The sequence below is a fragment of the Magnolia sinica genome, chromosome 17 (assembly GCF_029962835.1).
Source record: "Magnolia sinica isolate HGM2019 chromosome 17, MsV1, whole genome shotgun sequence".
In the NCBI taxonomy this organism is placed as follows: domain Eukaryota; kingdom Viridiplantae; phylum Streptophyta; class Magnoliopsida; order Magnoliales; family Magnoliaceae; genus Magnolia; species Magnolia sinica.
Genome location: NC_080589.1, coordinates 55,287,493 through 55,307,809, shown reverse-complemented (window position 1 = coordinate 55,307,809; position 20,317 = coordinate 55,287,493). Strand labels below are relative to the sequence as shown.

Below are 20,317 nucleotides of genomic sequence, written 5' to 3'. Positions count from 1 at the left end.
GTCGGGATGATAGTACGTAGTATCGCAAGCTATGGGGTCCATCACAAGGGACTTCTATCCAAACCAGTCCCATACCTAAATTTGGATAGTCAGACTCAATGTGGTAAACTCCTGATCTCAGGTTAGTCGCGCGCCCCAACCGAAATCCTGGCCATTGCGAAGGCACACGTAACAAATAGTTGCGCACCACCAACCCGAGTGGATAGTGAATGAATGAATGCATGAATGAGTATGCAACTCCTACTCACTAAATCCACATATCAGTACAGTTCATCTCTAGGATCATCACCGGGGTTTAGTACACTCCAAATGGCACTGTCGCTCTCCTAGCCGCACAGTCCAAGTGAGCGTAAGAAACCTCACTATCCGCCTGGCCAATAGTCTGCCAATACCTATCCGGCACGTCGATAGCGGACCCATTTACGAGCTGGTCAAACTCAGCCTAGTATTGCCCCCTACCCTCGGGTGGGTAAGGCCACACCCCCTCCCAACCGACCACGACACAGTGGGAGACGCGGCCTCTTGGTATTCGGCACTCGGGTGCTCATGCATCCACTTGGTCTCAACGTTGGGGCGTTTCCTGACCACGGAGGTTTAGGGATTTTCACCCAGGGACATCTATGGCGCCCGTATGCTAGAACCAGACATTTCCGGTGTCCCATTTGGCCATCCACGATATACCTATGGAGGCTACGACCCTGATGTCGCTAGGGCATATAGTAATCATAATGCGAGATGCATGAGTCATACAATCCAGTCATGCATCAATCCTGCGCACACCGCGTGCTCATGTGAGATAACCTCCGCCTATCAGGGAGTCTCATAACAACATGCTCAATGACATATGCAATGATCAACCACATCTCATAACAAACATGCAGATGATGCGTATGGGCATGTATCATGATGCTATGCTGTCACATACTCATAATCAGTATCAATAACCGGCATCGACAATCGACCTCGACAATGTGGACATTTACCCAACATTGCCCCCAAGGAATGGCCCTCATGGATCCTAACATATAATGGACCCATGACCTCACACAAGGGCCAAATATAGAACACCATGGGCCTTACTCAAGAGCTTAATACATATCACGATAGGCCTCTCACATGGGCCTCATATACAACATAATGGACTCCATCGCCTGAACCTCAAATGCATCACAATGGACCTCAACTACGGATCACATATACATCTATAGGTCTCGACAATCGGCCTCGGCAATCAAAATCAACCTCGGTAATTAAAAATCGATAATCGGCCTCGATCAATATTAGGCAATCGGCCAAGACAAATCAGAATCGGTAATCAGCCTCGATCGGTATTAGCTAATCGGCCGATCAAGGCCTAAGGGAAGGCCAAAGTGTGGACATCTAATCAATATTGTTCCCAACGAGTGGCCCATATAGGGCCAAACATATAATAGGCCCATGACCTTATAGAATGGTCTCATAAATCAAGCGGGTCGCGTCACATGGGCCTAATGCACATCGCTATGGGCCGCATCATATGAGCCAGAAATACATCTCGATGGGCCTCATCACATGAGCAGGAACATTTCACAATGGCCTTACTAAATGGCTCAGAAACACATCTCAATGGGCCATGACGTATGGGCCGAGTATACATCACAATGGGCCACGACCCATGGGCCGCAACCCGTGGCCTCAAATACAAGTGGGCCACATTAATGGGGCCCATATATAAACCTCAAGTGGGCCCTGCTCATGGGCTTCAAATACATAACATGCGGGCCCTACCCATGGGTCTTATACGCATCAAATGGGTCACGCGTCATGGGCCCAATACATGTCTCAATAGGCCTTGCATCAATGGGCCGCACTAATGGGCCTCGTACACATCAAGTGGGTTGCATCAAATGGCCGCACAAATGCACAATAGGTAGGCCCTGTACATGCAGCAGATGGGCCCCACTAGATGGTTAGTGTGGATATAGCATGCATACATCTAGTGGGTCACTCGTCCCACAGACGGTGTGGATAAAACATACATCGAAGCTAGTCCTCTATGATCTGGACGGTTAGGATGGAATATATGAGGTGAGCTCTGCTCATGGACTCTAAATACATTTCGATGGGCCTTAACTCAAGGGCCTTGAATACATCTCAATGGGCCTCAACCCATGGGCCCTGATATATATCATAATGGGTTGCCTACCCTGGATGACGTGGATAAAAAATACATCTTGGTGCATCCCGTCCAAATAGTTGGACAGTATGGATATAAAAACTTATATATATCATGAGGGATCCATGTGTACAACGGATGCATCAAGGTGGACCTTACACAGATGGACTGCAGGGAATAAAATAAATATGTTGCACAGGTTCCACATCCCACGTCCAGAGATTGGGCGGTGTGGATAAATAAATACATCGTGCTGGCTCATACTGCATATGGACGGTATGCTTATACAACACATATAATAAACGTATAATAGGGAGGGCCCCACTGTCCAGTAGCTGCTGGACGATGTGAATAAGGAGTGCATGCATCAAGATGGGCACCTCGAATGGACCACAAAATACATCAAAGTGGGCCCGACAAATAGGCCATAAAATACATCACAGTGGGCCCGACAATTGGGCCATAAAATACATTAAAGTGGGCCCGACAAATGGGCCACAAAATACATTAAAGTGGGCCCGACAAATGGGCCACAAAATACATTAAAGTGGGCCCGACAATTGGGCCACAAAATACATCAAAGTGGGCCCGACAATTGGGCCACAAAATACATCAAAGTGGGCCCAACAATTGGGCCACAAAATACATCAAAGTGGGCCCGACAAATGGGCCACAAAATACATCACAGTGGGCCCGACAATTGGGCCACAAAATACATTAAAGTGGGCCCAACAATTGGCCCACGCAATACATTAAAGTGGGCCCAACAATTGGGCCACAAAATACATCAAGTGGGCCCAACAATTGGGCCACAAAATACATCACAATGGGCCTCATAACATGGGCCTCCTATACATTAAGGTGGGCCCCCACTGGACGGGCCATAACACATCAAGATGGCCTCCCCCTCACATGGTCATACGTACATCAAATGGGCTACACCAATGGGCCCCATGTATATCAAACGGGCCACACCCAAATAAAAGTGGTGGTAATGATTTCCACCATTTAAGTTCCTAATGTCCACCATAACATATGTTTCCCATCCAACATGTTCATAATTTATCGTAATGATAGATGAAGTAGGACAAATATCAGCTTAATAGGAAACTCCCATGGCCCTTAGAAATTTTGTGCGGTGGACGTCATTGTCCACTACCTTGAATGGTGGGGTCCACTTAAACTTTAGATCTGACTTATGTTTTTAGTCTCAAGCCTGTTAAGACAAGCTTGCCAAATAGTTGGATGGTTTGGATGCAACGCATGCATCAAGGGTGGGGTCCACATGAGCTATGGATCTTACTCATTCTTTAGCTCACGCCATGAAATGAGCTTTCAAAATGGATGGACAGCTTGGATGCAACACATGCATTATGGTGGGTCCCATGAAGGCCCACAATCATGTACATATAATATAATGTAATATAAAATCTATATATGAAATTTATAATATATACAATATAATATATATATACACACACACACATCAGCCCCAGACGTGGGTGGTCCCACCGTCCAGGTGTGGACAATGCAAGCCAAACATTTACATCACCGGTGGGTTTCACATGGGGCCCACTATAACGTCTATATGCCATCCAACCCATTGATAAGGTCCACAGACCTTGATGAAGAGTAAAAACAAATTTGATATTGATTCCAAAACATCTATGGACCCAAAATGGGTTTCAATAGTATACGTTCAATCCCACTGTTTCTTCTGACGTGGGCCACCTGAGCATTGGATGAGGCTGATTTTTAGAGGGGGCCCGCTGTTGGAAGTGGCCCACCATATGAGCGGGTTGGATGACAAATATACATCATGGTGGGGCCCATGGCTGGAGCCGTGGGTCCTGCCCGTTTTCACGCTGACGCCAGCAGCGTCTGCTGCACAGCAGCAGGCGCTGCACCCTTTGTTTGTTTTTTTTTTTTTTTTGAAAATCTCATTTTTCTGAGGTTTTTCATACATGGGGCCCACATCGGAAGAATCCACCCCACCCATTGATTTCTACAGCCCATGACAAGTCCATCAAGTCCAATATTGGACATCTTCAAGCGTATAGGAAAAATTGAGTGAATTTAAACGGTGAAAGACACTGTTTGATATGGTATGGCCCATCAGTAAGTCGGTTTGGCCTCATTTTTTGGCTCAACGCCTAAAATGAGGTGGGAAACATGATGAACAGAGTGGATCAAAGCCCCACCTTAAGGTGGGGCTTGCATGAGCAACCCACCCTAAAGTTTACATTGAAAATTTATTTTGTATTTCCATTGGTTAGACGGTACCCTCGGTTCACACTTCACTCTTCAGCCATGTCCAGCTTCAGTCACGTGACGGTTTGGGAAACACATACATATAAGGTGGACCCCACCTACAAATGTGCCACATGGGGGCCACCAAATGGCTGGATGTTGTGGATACAACACATATAAAGTGGATCCCACCTACATATGGCTTGGATAGAATACATGCTTCATGATGGGATCCATCCGAGTGGGCCACACGGTCACATCATCACACAAAACAATAGATAGAGGGAGAGAGGAAGAGAAAGAAGCACCCACCTTTGATCTTCTATTCCTTCTTCCGCCTATGCAATCTAGAACCCCAAGGGACCAATTTCGACGGTTGAGATGATGATCCAAGGGTTGGATTAGGTGGTAGGAAGGGGGCCGCACTAGTTTCTCTCCAATGGAATGCCATGGACGATTCCATGCTTGGGAAAATGAGAGAGAGAGAGAGATGATGAGAGAGAAGTGATGGTGATGGGGTGTACTTGTGTAAGGGAGAGAGTTGACTTTAAGGGGGGTGGTTGTACTTGGGGATGGGTGTGAGTGATGGGAGTGATGTGTACTTGATTGATGTGATTGATGGGATTGATGTGATGGATTCTCGGGATTGCAACGCGCGGCGTTTTCCTCGAACTGAACGCAGGCCCACATATCCTGGCATGGGTATCACCTCAGCGAGCGAGACGCGGCATCGGAACCGCAGCGACGGCGCGGTCACACTGGTATAAGTCTCGGGTCGAGCCGACTCAGACATACAGGACACATCTCAGGGTCGCGCGCAAACGCCGATAATCGATGGCAGGTCGCCGGAATTCGATCGGGATGACTGCGGAAGCCTACAGAATAGTACAGGCTAAGATACGGGTCTTACATAAAGTCCATACATCCAAATTTAAAAAACCAGTCAAGTCTAAAGACAAATAAAAACAGTCATACAAACTGAGATAAAGCAAAATAGTATATGAGTTATTACAGACCAATAAATAAAAACATTCAGTCAGATCCTGAAGAAGGAATAGGAATAGATGGATCAATTTTGTGCAAACCCTTAGTAACGCACCGCATATACTTGCGCATATAAGCAAATTGAGAAGTTTGGGTTACACGTATTTCAGCCACCTGTTCCTCAAGAGAACGCAACCTCTCATCAAAGCCAGACGACACAAAATCAGGATCATTTTCATAATCAAATTCTATTTCATCAAATATATCATCCATATTAACATCGTCTGGAGGAAGATTATCACCCTCTTCTTCATTCACACCTGCTGCTCCACCTTCTCCAACATCTACTTGGCCCTCAGCCAATCGCAAATTTATTTTGTTTAAGTTGGAATTATTGAAAATGAGGTGTTGGATAGGAGCCTCTCCAATAGGCATAGCGACTAGCATGTGAGTAACAATCATTAAGTGAGCAAAGGGAAGATCATTATGACTTGGATGGATACAGAACTGAATGATGGAATGACATATCAAAGAGGGCAGACAAACATTTGCACCAGTGATGATAAAATACAAGATACGAACGATGAATACAGTCAGTTCTGTTTTGTTACCAGAACGAGGATACGGATTAGAAGTAAAGATACGATGCAAAACTCTGTATCTGGATAACAAATATTTGGTTGCGAGGGCATTCCTATTCTGAGTCCATTGAGCATCCATATTACAAAGTGCTCTAGTATAAATACGTTTTTCAGATTCAGAAACTTTCTCAGCTAGAGTACTAAGTGGAATACCAATATCATTAACAGGTATATCCATAAGGGCTGAAATTAAATGACGATCAATAAGAAAAGGCCCTTCTCTAATAGAAATAGAGAAAGTTAATTGTTCAGTAGAAAATTCAGATATGCATGCAAACATGCTTTGTGCAATGGATTGGTATGCCGCCCTGCCCCAACGTAGGATGTTATCCCAACCTACAGATTGGAGAAGAGGAAGGAGACCGAAACGAGCGATGTGATCTAAATCAACGGCTTTTTTCGCAATGACATTACGCAAACGCAAATCATGCACATAAGATGGATCATCTTCGAGAGACCGAAGATGGCGTCTTATAATAGGAGTTGATCTGGATGACGAGGGACCTCTAGAGTCCATATTCTTGAATAAAAACAAGAAATCTCAGAGAAGTAGGGATGGGTTTTTCTAGATCAGCAAATGGAGAAGAAAACCCCAAAAAGCTCAAGGCAAACTTGAAATCAACTACTCCAATAAAGAAATTGATAAAAATAAACCATGAATTTACAAGAAAGACAAACAAAATGCTCTGACATGGTTGAATCGAACACTCGAGTTCGACTAGTCGTAGCTCAACTTGTTGGAGAAAAAGTGAAAATGAGGAAGAAAAGAGATTTCCCCAAATTAAAGAGGTCAGCGCGCTCCACGACCGGTCTTCGGAAATACACGACCGGTCGTACCACGACTAGTCGTGTATGACCATGACTAGTCGAGTACTGGCCAAAAATTGCATTTTTCAGCGAATTTAAAATTTTAACCACAAAAATACATAAACATATATACAATATGTTACAATTATGCAAGAATATTCAATATAAATTGCATATACCGAGGTCAAACTTTAATTTATTGAACCTACTTTTGCCGAGCGGTTTAGTGAAAATGTCAGCAAGTTGGGTCTCGGTTGGAATGTATTCCATAGATATTGTTTTTTCTTCCACTAATTCATGAATGTAATAATACCTAATGTTAATGTGCTTGGTACGTGAATGCTGAATTGGATTTTTTGAAATATTTATTGCACTGGAATTATTGCAATATAAAACCATTGAGTCCTGTGCAATTCCATAATCGCTTAACATACGTTTCATCCAAACAAGCTGAGTACATGCATTTCCTGCTGCGATGTATTCAGCCTCAGCAGTCGAAAGCGATATAGAATTTTGTTTCTTGTTAAACCAAGAAACCAAGCAATTTCCAATATAAAAACAACCACCACTGGTTGATTTTCTGTCATCTATATTACCAGCCCAATCAGCATCTGAGTACCCAACCAACTAAACACTAGTATCATATGGATACCAAAGACCCAAATTAGCAGAACTTACGACGTATCACATAATTCGCTTAACAGCAGTTACATGAGATTCTTTAGGATCAGACTGATATCTAGCACAAATACCAACACTAAAAGTAGTATTAAGTCTACTAACAGTTAAATAAAGTAAATTGCCAATCATGCTACGATACAATTTAGGATCTACATCTTTACCTGTAGAGTCTTTTGAGAGTCTTAAAGTTGTACTCATGGGGAGTATCAAAATTCTTACCATTCTCAAGTTCAAAGCATACTTGGTTTGAGAAATAAAAATTTCATCAGGTTGTTTTACTTGCAACCCTAAGAAATAATTTAATTCCCCAACCATGCTCATCTCGAACTGAGATTTCATTAAATCTGCAAACTCAATAGTCATGTTAGTACAAGTTGATCCATAAATAATATCATCAACATAGATTGAACCATTAAAATATCATTGTTGTGTTTCTTAACAAAAATCGTCTTATTAACACTACCCATTTGAAAATTATGACCGAGTAAAAACTTAGTCAATTTCTCACAACATGCCCTGGGAGATTGTTTTAGACCATAGAGAGCCTTTTTAAGACGGTATACATGATCAATTAACTTAGAGTCTTTAAACATGTAGGTTGTTCAACATATACCTCTTCATGTAAATCGTCATTCAAAAAGGCACTCTTTACATCCATTTGATAAATCTTAAATTTTTTATAGCATGCAATGGATATAAAAAGTCTCATTGATTCAAGGCGAGCAACTAGGGCAAAGGTTTCATCGTAATCAATGCCTTCAATTTGAGTGTACCCTTGTACAACCAATCTTGCCTTGTTTCGAATTATATTTCCAAGTTCATCAGATTTATTTTTAAAAATTTACTTTGTTCTGATAATGTGTTTATCTTTAGGTCTAGGAATGAGATACCAGACATCATTACGAATAAATTGATTAAGTTCTTCCTGCATGGTAAGTTCTTCCTGCATGGCAACTATCCAGTTTTCGTCAGAAAGAGCTTCTTTTACGTTAGCCGGTATAATTTGGGATGTAAAGCATACATAATTACATATGCCTTCTAATTGTCTACGAGTGCACACACCAATGAGAGGGTTTCCAAGAATCTGAGTAGTTGGATAATCTTTAACAGTCCTTAATTCAGAATTAACTTGATTTGATGATTTATCTGGTTTGTTAATTAAAAGAACTTCATCATTATCTGGACTAGGGGCAGGTGTATTCAATTAATCATCAATGACCACATTAATGAACTCTTGAATCACACCGGTCTTGTTGTTCAGTACACGATATGCACGATGTTCACTCCCCAAGCATAGGGTTGCGATGTAGTAATAAACTCGGTGAGACCGAGGTCGAATCCCAAGTGACTTATATCCGTACGTTGTCTGAAACCAACTAAAACTAAAACTAAAATGAGATGAAATCTAATTCGAGTTGTAATTTGAGTAATAAGAGTGAAATACTAATCTAAAACTTAAGTAATTCAGAGGAAGGAAACTAGGGATTTAGAGGATTCACTTGTAGAGATCAGGGAGATCTTATGCCTGCATCAAGAATCATGGACATTTAACTGAACTTGATCTGGTTTTCAAGAGATGAAAGATATATATGAATTAGAATGGATTCCATCATCAAACCATGCCCAGGAGACAAAACAAACAATAGAATTAAACTAATTACCCACCAATCAACAATGCATGAAAGTTAGGAAGGGTACCATCATCCGACCATGCCCCAGGAGACGATGGTGAATAACAGGGCTTCCTAACGTCATAAACATCAAAAGGGAAAAGGAAATATTCAAAGCCATTGCAGACCTATTGTAATTTTAGTCACAACAGACCATTAAAGACTAAAACAAAAAACATTCCTTTAATAACCAACTAAAATCAAATTCAGTTCATGAATTTAAATTAAAAGCATAAAATAGAGTCTCCCATCTCGCTACAGGCTTCACCTCTTAACCATAGCTAAGAGGTTTAGCCGATCACGGGCATGATTAGGCTAAATTCAAAATAAACAAAAGAAGAAGAAAAGAAAAAGAAAAACCAGGTCCTGCCCAAGCCAGCCCACGTTCTCTCTCTGCCTCTGCTCACGCCCAGCCCTATGTCCACGGCTGCCTCCAAGCTTCCCGTTCTAATTCCCGGCCTCCCCTCGGTCTCCTACCTCCCTCTTTCTTTTTATAGACACCAGGAGAGGTGTTGAAATCGTTCTTGTGCATAGCCAGAGGCGGTGGAACTCTTTACGCAGCCAGCGTGCGTAAGAACGCAAAACAGTTTGCGTTTGAATGATGTTTACGGTAGATCCATGGCCCGTCTTTGGGATCTGACTACATGGTGGGGTTAAAGATCCCATTCTCCATCATTTGAACGGTCTGGATCATTGATCCGATCGTGATTGAGATCAAATAAGCCCCCACAAAAAACGGCAGGGCCGGGCTCTGCGTGGACGCACGGCCTGCGCAAGACCTGCGATGGGATGATGGTGGGGCCCATTTCTTGGTGTTTCTCATGAGATCGGGTCCGTTCATTGGATTGTACACAGAAAACCAGTCGTACATGACCGTTTTTCATCTATTTTGGTGTGGCCCACCTGAGCTTTCGCACTGCCGTCCATCTTCCGTTTCAACGGTCGAAATCCGATAAACGCTGCTTCTTAGAAAATTTCCACCTAGGTCATGGTTAGTGGACCTGTAGAATTCTGATAGACGGTCCGGATCGGACCTTTGAGTTACGATGGTGGCCCACAAGAATGGACCGCAGGTCCCTATTTCACGTTTTGGCGCAGCAGAAAACGAAAATTCCCATTTTTGGTTGGAGTCGCGGGTCAGAGGCGGTTTGACCAGACCAGCTGGTCCGATGTAGCTCACTTGCGTGTGCACTATATGCACGTCCAACTCGGGTGGAGTCCATGATGATGGATCTGGGAAATTCGCTCCGTTCATCCGTCTTGTCTCCTCAGATAATGGGTTGAGACCAAATTTAAAGCATATCCAGATCACAGGTGGGCCCAAAATCAATGGTTTATGGGCTGATCTGAGCGTTGGGCCACTTCCACAAGGATCCAATAGATGAAAATCGACGTGTACGGTTAATTCATGATCATCAGGCCTCATATAAAGTTTGGAGCCAATCAGATGGTAGGAACCCTGTGATCTTGCATTATGGACGTCTTCCAGGCCTGTTTGAAGTGAGTGGCTGGGATTTCTCTGATGTCTGGTGTGTAAATCCTCAATCTTAGTCCCATGGAGTCCCGTCCAATGCCTTGGTGATGCCAGAGCGTCAAATCTATACCTTTAGTATCCTTTTCAATCCATGCTCATCAATTCTCCTTGTATCACAAACACGATTAAAATAGCTCATTAAAACAGTATCATGTTCGTAATTCAGGTAGTAACTGGGGTCTAATATGCAATATTTGACCCTCAACACAACCCCTAACCAGCATTTTGCTAGTCCTGAGCAAAGTATGCGAAAAATAAATTGAAAATTACAGGACAATTTCTATAAACTCAAGTGATTTATGAAAACCAATTCAGATACTAGAATTCTAAGATTCATGAATGTTGGCATTACTTTCTCTCCTAGACTTAAGCACACGGTAACTTCATAATTGAGTTCAAAATATTAGTCCATCAATTAGAACAATTCTAAACATTGAATTCCATGGATGTATAGTCTAATCTTGACTTATCAACATTAAAATTCACCTTTCTATTTAAGGATATCCTTGGTAACCAATAAGAGAATTCACGATAACCAAAACTTGCCTCACACATTATCTTTTCATTCTTTTAATTTTTTATTTTTTTAATTAAAAGTAACGTCAAGAAGGGGAATCAAATCCTCACCTATAGGGAGCAAACCTATGGTAAAGACTGTACACCCAACTATTTCTCAGATATCATCCATGGGGAATCGAATCCTCACTTATAGGGAGCAAACCTATGGTAAAGACTGTTCGCCCAATCCGTTCAATTTTCTCAAGTTGGTTCCTTTCATGTTTAGTGATTACCAAGTTAATCCTTCAATATCGAACTAAACCTTTAATGTGCAAGCGAGAAGTGTTTTGTGAAATCATGACTCAATCAATGTTTACAACTTTTAATTCCGGATTAACCATTCAACTTAATTATGAAATTAAAAGATACTGAATCCAGGAGTTATAAATTACCAACATTATGTATCTTGAAATTCATAAGAAATTCCAAAGAAAAAAATTAAAAATTTTCAAAAATTTTCACAATTTTTGCTCAAAACCAAGAAAACACTGATTAGGAAACCTAATCTCCCACCCCCAACCTACAATCTACATTGTCCTCAATGTAAAAGAAATAAGCATGCAATGCACATGGGACAATGAAAATATAAGAGGAGTGATGGAAAGATAGTATCTGGATGAAAGAATCAAGAGGCTTTCCAAAGATATTTACGTAAGAGCGGGTCAGCACAAGAGAGAAACCAACAGAAGTAAAATAAAAATAACAAAAATAAAATCCTACCTACACCACTTTCGCAAGTGCTCTCGATTGCATTTAGCATATGCAACAAGCCTTTAAACCCCTAGGTTGCTCCTAGTGGACGAGTTGTAGTCTCGTGAGGGTTTGCAGCAATGTTACCCACAAACATTGAACTAACTAACTAGGAAAATGAAAAGCTGGGTTGGCTCCCAGGAGCCCTAAGTTTACTGTCTATCCTAAAACAGAATAAAGGAAAACTACCCTAGTCCTATGAAAACAGGAAACCTACCTATACCTCCATCAGACTAGGAGATCAATCCTGGTAAACAGGATCAGTCAGAGGTATGGACATGTCCTCTGAATCAAATTTCTCGACAAATGGCTTTAAGCGATGTCCATTTACTTTAAACTCCTTGCATTGTCAGGATCTCTTATCTCAACGGCTCCATGAGGATACGCAGTGACCACAATGTAAGGGCCAGTCCAACGAGATCGAAGCTTACCTAAAAAGAGATGTAATCGAGAATTATACAAAAGGACTTTTTGACCAAGTGTAAATGATTTCCGTAGAATACGTTGGTCATGAAACGCCTTCATTCTTTCTTTATAAATTCTCGAGTTCTCGTACGCATCGTTCCGAATTTCTTCAAGTTCATTTAATTGAAGCTTACGTAGTGAGCCAGCGTTGTCCAGATTGAAATTCAGATTTTTGATCGCCTAGTACGCTTTATGTTCCAACTCCATAGGCAAGTGACAAGCTTTCCCATAGACAAGTCTAAAGGGAGACATTTCAATAGGGGTTTTAAAAGCAATACAGTATGCCCATAAGGCATCAGTCAATCGAATTGACCAATCCTTACGATCAGGGTTAACTGTTTTCTCTAGGATATGTTTGATCTCCCTATTGAAAATCTCAGCTTGTCCACTTGTCTGTGGATGGTATGGGGTGCTCACCTTATGAGAGATACCGTATTTCTTCATTAAGCTCTCGAATGGTCTATTACAAAAGTGTGAGCCCCCATCACTAATGATGGCTAGAGGCATCCCGAACCGCGAAGGATATTCTCTTTTAAGAATTTAATGACCGTGCGATGGTCATTATTTCGGCACGGAATTGCTTCGACCCATTTAGTGACATAATTTACGGCGAGCAAAATATACAAATTTCCAAATGATTGGGGGAATGGTCCCATGAAATTGATGCCCCAGCAGTTAAATGCTTCTATGATAAGGATGGGATTCAAAGGCATCATATTTCGACGGGACAATGCTCCCAATTTTTTACAACGCTCACAAGCCTTGCAAAACTCAGGAGTGTCCCTGAACATAGTGGGCCAATAAAAGTCACACTGTAAAATCTTGGCCGTGGTCTTTTTAGCAGAAAAGTGACCACCACAGGCCTGTGAGTGACAGAAGGAGATGACACTCTGATGCTCATCGTCTGGCACACATCTCCTCAAGATTTGGTCTGGGCAATATTTAAATAAATATGGATCGTTCCAGAAAAAGTTACGTACCTTGGTAAAGAAGTTCTTCTTATCTTGTGCAGTCCAACGTGTCGGTATGGAACCTGTGGCAAGATAATTGGCAATATCAGCGAACCAAGGTGAATGAGAGACTCTGAATAGTTGTTCTTTAGGGAACATGTCATTGATATGGGTCGCCTTAGGGGAATCAGAGGTATTAAGGTGAGAGAGATGATCGGCCACTACGTTCTCTACTCCCTTTTTATCTTTAATTTTCAAATCAAATTCTTGGAGTAGAAGGATCCATCATATCAGGTAGGGCTTAAAATCATTCTTAGAAAGAAGATACTTAAATGCCGCATGATCTGTGTAGATAATGATCTTGGATCCGATCAAGTAGGACCTAAATTTATCCAAAGCGAACACTACGGCTAGGAGTTCCTTTTCCGTAGTCGAGTAGTTCACTTGGGCAGAATTTAAAGTTCTACTTGCGTAATGAATGACGTAGGGCCTCTTATCTTTTCTCTGGCCTAGAACCGCTCCAAGAGCATAATCAGAAGTATCGCACATAAGCTCAAAAGGAAGGCTCAATCGGGTAGTTGCATGATATGTGCAGTGGTTAACATGCCCTTAAGCTTGGTGAAAGCTTCCTGGCATTGCTCAATCCACTCATATGGTGCGTCCTTTTATAGAAGATTATATAAAGGACGAGAGAGGAGACTAAAGTCCTTTATGAATCGTCTATAAAACCCTACGTGTCCTAAGAAGGATCGCACATCTCTGATGTTCTTGGGTGGAGGTAGGTTAGAGATAAGATCAATTTTTGCCTTATCCACCTCGATTCCTTTGGACGAGATAATATGTCCAAGGACAATGCCCTTATGAACCATGAAATGGCACTTCTCCCAATTAAGTACCAAGTTCTTCTCTTCACATCTTTTCAGCACACATTTAAGACTCTTTAAGCACTCGCTGAAAGATGAACCGAAAACAGAGAAATCGTCCATGAAGACCTCTAGATATTTCCCCACTATATCAGAAAAGACACTCATCATACATCGCTGAAAGGTGGTGGGGGCATTACACAATCCGAATGGCATCCTTCTGTATGCAAAGGTGTCGTAGGGACATGTAAATATAGTCTTTTCCTGGTCCTCAGGGGCGATTTCAATCTGATTATAGCCCGAATACCCGTTAAGGAAACAGTAATAGGAATGACCAGCTAGCCTTTCCAAGATTTGATCAATGAAGGGTAAAGGAAAGTGGTCCTTCCTCATGACGGGATTCAGCTTCATGTAGTCAATGCACATTCTCCAACCAGTAGTAACTCTAGTTGGCACGAGTTCATTATTGGCATTGGCTACGATGGTGATTCCGGACTTCTTAGGAACCACCTGAGTTGGACTCACTCATTAAATATCGGATATGGCGTATATGATACCCACATCCAATAGTTTAAGAACCTCAGCCTTAACCACTTCCCTCATGTTTGGATTTAGTCTACGTTGTGATTGCCGAGCAGTTTTTGCATTATCCTCAAGATAAATGCCATGAGTACAAATCGAGGGGTTGATTCCCGTGAGGTCCGCTATCGTCCATCCAAGGGCTCCCTTATGCTCAATGAGAGTAAATATGAGCATACTCTCCTGTTCTTTCTCCAGGTGAGTAGAGATCACCACTGGGTATGTTTCATCTTGACCTAAATAGACATATTTCAACTAAGAGGGCAAAGGTTTTAGGTCAAGCTTCGGTGGCTTAAGGTTAGACGGTAGAGGCACTACATTAGTTTAGGGCAACTCTTCAAATTGTGGCCTCCACCGGTTAACTTCAAGTACCGGTGCAGTATCAAGCAAGGCACATGTCTCCCTAATCATGTCATCATCAAAATCATGGGAGTGGGCCAGGCACGTCTCTAAAGAGTCAGAGGATAAGGTCAGAGGAGTCGTATCTTCCACTAAAGAGTCAATCATGTTAATGACGTGGAATTCATCATCATCCTCTAAGTTTCTGCCGTTATTGAAAAAAATGTTTCACTCCGATGTCATATTCCCAAAAGACATAGTCATAACACCATTCCTGCAATTAATAATTGCGTTTGAAGTGACAAGGAATGGGCGACCAAGAATGACAGAGATCTGAGTGCTCATGTTATTGATGGGTTCAGTGTCCAGGATGATAAAATCTACAGGGTGGTAAAATCTATCAACTTGGACCAACACATCCTCAATTATCCCTCTTGGTACACGAACAGAGCGATCAGCAAGTTGTAGTGTGGTTAGGGTGGGTTTTAATTCACCCAAACCTAACTGTTTGTATACCAAGTAGGGAATCAAATTAACGCTCGCTCCTAAGTCAAGAAGTACATGATCAATTCGATGGTCCCAGATTACACATGATATGGTTAGGCTACCGAGATCCTTGAATTTTTGTGGCACATCTTGTTTTAGGATGGCACTCACTTTCTCGGTCAAAAAGATCTTCTTTTGAATACTCTGTCGTCGTTTGGTCGTGCATAAGTCTTTCAGGAATTTGGCATATGAAGGTATCTGTTTTACGACATCAAGTAGAGGAATGTTGACTTTCACTTGTTTCAACACCTCTAGGATATCCTGAGAGTTAGAGAGAGGTTTTGGTGTGACCAACCGTTGGAAAAATGGAGCAACTGGCTTTTCTAGAAGTTTCGGTTCTAATTTTTGTGGGGCCTCATTAGATCCATTATTACTATCCTATTCTGGCTCTTGAGGTTTTTTGGGCCTAACCGGAAGGGTTTTATCAATGATCTTCCCACTCCAAAGAGTGGTGATGGATTTAGCATGCCCCATTTGATTTGAAGAGCTGGGATCACTTGTCTCGTATTGCAGTTTAGGATTGGGGAGCGGTTGTGCAGGAAGCATCCCCTTTTCTATAACCGTCATACATGAATCCATCTTTTGCATAAAGTCTCGCATTGCATGGGTCAGCTCTTGCATGGAATTTTGAACCGGTTCTTCTTGAGGTTTCCCCTGATTTGGATTTTGATTGAAGAAACTTTGAGGGGTAGCAGTTTGTCCATTTCTCCAACTAAAGTTTGGATGATTTTTCCAACCAGGATTGTACGTATTAGAGGTTGGTCCATTAAAAGGTCTTTGATAATTATTTATGGCATTGGATTGTTCATTCAACACTTCTCGAAAGGCGGGTATCGTAGGACAATTTTTAGTTGTACGAATGTTGCAATCACATATGCCGCAAACACTTTCATTAACCTTATCCTTCTTTCCTTCCATGGCCTCAACTTTCCTTATGAGCGTAGTCACTTTACACTTGAGATCATCCTCTTCTTTCAAGAGATACAATCCACCTTTCTCCTTTAATTGAGTCGGCCTAGACGTGGTGTTCGACTTCGGATAATAGTCTCATGATTGTGTTTTTTCAACAAGACTATCGAGGTAATCCCATACCTCGTCGACATTTTTATTAATGAATTCTCCATTACACATTGTCTCGACCATTTGGCGCATAGAAGATGTCAGTCCATCGTAGAAAAAATTTATAATGCGCCACGTTTCAAAGCCGTGTTGTGAGCATGAACTGACCAAATCCTTGAACCTTTCCCAACATTGGTAAAATGTTTCATCGTCCTTTTGGGTGAAGTTCATGATTGCTTTTCTAAGGGTAATCGTTTTATGATGTGGAAAAAATTTCTTTATAAATTCCCTTTGCATATCATTCCATGTGCCAATGGATCTAGGACGCAGTGAATGTAACCACGTCTTAGCCTTTTCTTTTAAGGAAAAAGGAAAGAGTCCCAGCCTGACTGTGTCCTCAGACACATTTTGAAAATATAAAGTGACTCTGATCTCATCAAACTCTTTCAAATGTAGGTATGGTTTTTCAGATTCAAGCCCATGGAACTTAGGAAGGAGTTGTTTAACCCCTGGCTTGATGTCCATATGTCCTATATTTTCAGGAAAAATCATGCATGAGGGCGTACTCACCCCCACTGGTTGTAAATAATCTCGTAAAGTACGTGGCGGGGGTGCTTGATACACCCCATTCTCATCCTGAATGTCTTCCACCCTAGGTTGGGGTAGAAGAGGTTGGTTTTCAGCCATCACTTCAATTAACTCAGGGGATTTCGAGTCGTGTCTAGTCCTGTGATGGATAGTCAACCCCTCAACCAATCCTCCTTCAGTCAAGAGACGTCGAGTGTTGTCACGGGCTCACTTGGGCATGAAACACTCGTAGCCCTCAATCAAATTCGACACATAATCCTAAGAAAGGAAAAGAAAATCTAGAAAGAAAGAGAGAGTTAGAAAGAAATTACCAAATTGAAGTCTCTAAGTTAAAGACCTGCAAAAGAAAACAAACAAGTCAGTTTCTAAAGAGAATGTCTAGAATTAGAAAATACTTAAAAAGAAAGATAGAAGTAAACTAGTTTTTAAAAGAAGAAAGTCCTAAATTAGAAAGTAAATTACTAAAAAAGAACTGAAAAATAGAAAGTAGAGAGAAAGCTTACCGAATTAGAAATTTCTACCTTAAAAGCCTACACAATAGGAAAGTTAGTTTTTAAACAAAAATTCTATAAGTAGAAAATTAGGAAACAAAATTAGATTCTAAAAGAGTTAAAATTAGAAAGTTACTAAAAATAAAAATAGAAAGTTAATTTCTAAAAAGGGAAATAACTAACCTAGTTTCTAAAAACAAAAGAGTAAAGTTTCTAAAAATAGACTATTTCCTACAAATAAGAGAATACTAGAATTAGAAAATTTCTAAAATTTAAACCCTAATTTTAAAAGTAGAAAAAGTAGAGAAATTGGGAAGGAATTACCAATTTAGAAACTTCTGTCAAGATCCTACAAGATAGGAAAACAAGTTAGTTCAGAAAATCTAAAACTAAAGTTAGTCAAATTCTAATCTTAAACTAATTCTAAACCTAATTAATTTCAAAGAATCGCAACCGTCATTCCCCGGCAACGGCGCCAAAAACTTATTCACTCCCCAAGTATAGGGTTGCGATGTAGTAATAAACTCGGTGAGACCGAGGTCGAATCCCAAGGGACTGATATCCGTACGTTGTCTGAAACTAACTAGAACTAAAACTAGAATGAGATGAAATCTAATTCGAGTTGTAATTTGAGTAATAAGAGTGAAATACTAATCTAAAACTCAAGCAATTCAGAGGAAGGAAACTAGGGATTCAGAGGATCCACTTGTAGAGATCAGGGAGATCTTATACCTGCATCAAGAATCATGGACATTTAACTGAACTTACTTGATCTGGTTTTTAAGAAATGAAAGGTATATATGAATTAGAATGGATTCCATCACCAAACCATGCCCAGGAGACAAAGCAAACAACAGAATTAAATTAATTACTCACCAATCAACAATGCATGAAAGTTAGGAAGGGTACCATCATCCGACCATGCCCCAGGAGACGATGGTGAACAACAGGGCTTCCTAACGTCATAAACATCAAAAGGAAAAAGGAAATATTCAAAGCCATTGCAGACCCATTGTAATTTTAGTCACAACAGACCACTAAAGACTAAAAAAACATTCCTTCAATAATCAACTAAAATCAAATTCAGTTCATGAATTTAAATTAAAAGCATAAAATAAAGTCTCCCATCTCACTACAGGCTTCACCTCTTAGCCCTAGCTAAGAGGTTTAGCCGATCACGGGCATGATTAGGCTAAATTCAAAATAAATAAAAGAAGAAGAAAAGAAAAAGAAAAACCAGGTCCTGCCCAAGCCAGCCCACGTTCTCTCTCTGCCTCTGCTCATGCCCAGCCCTACATCCACGGCTGCCTCCAAGCTTCCCGTTCTAATTCCCGGCCTCCCCCCGGTCTCCTACCTCCCTCTCTCTTTTTATAGACACCAGGAGAGGTGTTGAAATCGTTCTTGTGCGTAGCCAGAGGCGATGGAACTCTTTACGCAGCCAGCGTGCGTAAGAACGCAAAATAATTTACGTTTGAATGATGTTTACCGTAGATCCATGGCCCATCTTTGGGATCTGACTACATGGTGAGGTTAAAGATCCCATTCTCCATCATTTGAACGGTCTAGATCATTGATCCGATCGTGATTGAGATCAAATAAGCCCCCATGAAAAATGGCAGCACCCGGGCTCTACGTGGACGCACGGCCTGCGCAAGACCTGCGATGGGATGATGGTGGGGCCCATTTCTTGGTGTTTCTCGCGAGATCGGGTCCGTTCATTGGATTGTACACAGAAAACCAGTCGTACATGACCGTTTTTCGTCTGTTTTGGTGTGGCCCACCTGAGCTTTCGCACTGCCGTCCATCTTCCGTTTCGACGGTCGAAATCCGATAAACGCTGCTTCTTAGAAAATTTCCACCTAGGTCATGGTTAGTGGACCTGTAGAATTCTGATAGACGGTTCGGATCGGACCTTTGAGTTACGATGGTGGCCCACAAGAATGGACCGCAGGTCCCTGTTTCACGTTTTGGCGCAGCAGAAAATGGAAATTCCCGTTTTTAGTTGGAGTCGCGGGTCAGAGGCGGTTTGACCAGACCGGCAGGTCCGGTGTAGCTCACTTGCGTGTGCACTATATGCACGTCCAACTCGGGTGGAGTCCATGATGATGGATCTGGGAAATCCGCTCCGTTCATCCGTCTTGTCTCCTCAGATAATGGGTTGAGACCAAATTTAAAGCATATCCAGATCACAGGTGGGCCCAAAATCAATGGTTTATGGGCTGATCTGAGCGTTGGGCCACTTCCACAAGGATCCAATGGATGAAAATCAACGTGTACGGTTAATTCATGATCATCAGGCCTCATATAAAGTTTGGAGCCAATCAGATGGTAGGAACCCTATGATCTTGCATTATAGACGTCTTCCAGGCCTGTTTGAAGTGAGTGGATGGGATTTCTCTGATCTCTG

The 20,317-nt window shown here is 41.7% G+C and overlaps 1 non-coding gene across 1 annotated transcript; it reads left to right on the top strand.

Moving 5' to 3' along the window:
• The first annotated feature begins 16,973 nt into the window (after positions 1–16,973).
• On the top strand, positions 16,974–17,080 carry LOC131232096 (small nucleolar RNA R71). Its single transcript, XR_009164699.1, has one exon. It is a non-coding gene; the product is annotated as a small nucleolar RNA R71 (small nucleolar RNA).
• The last annotated feature ends 3,237 nt before the right edge of the window (positions 17,081–20,317 follow it).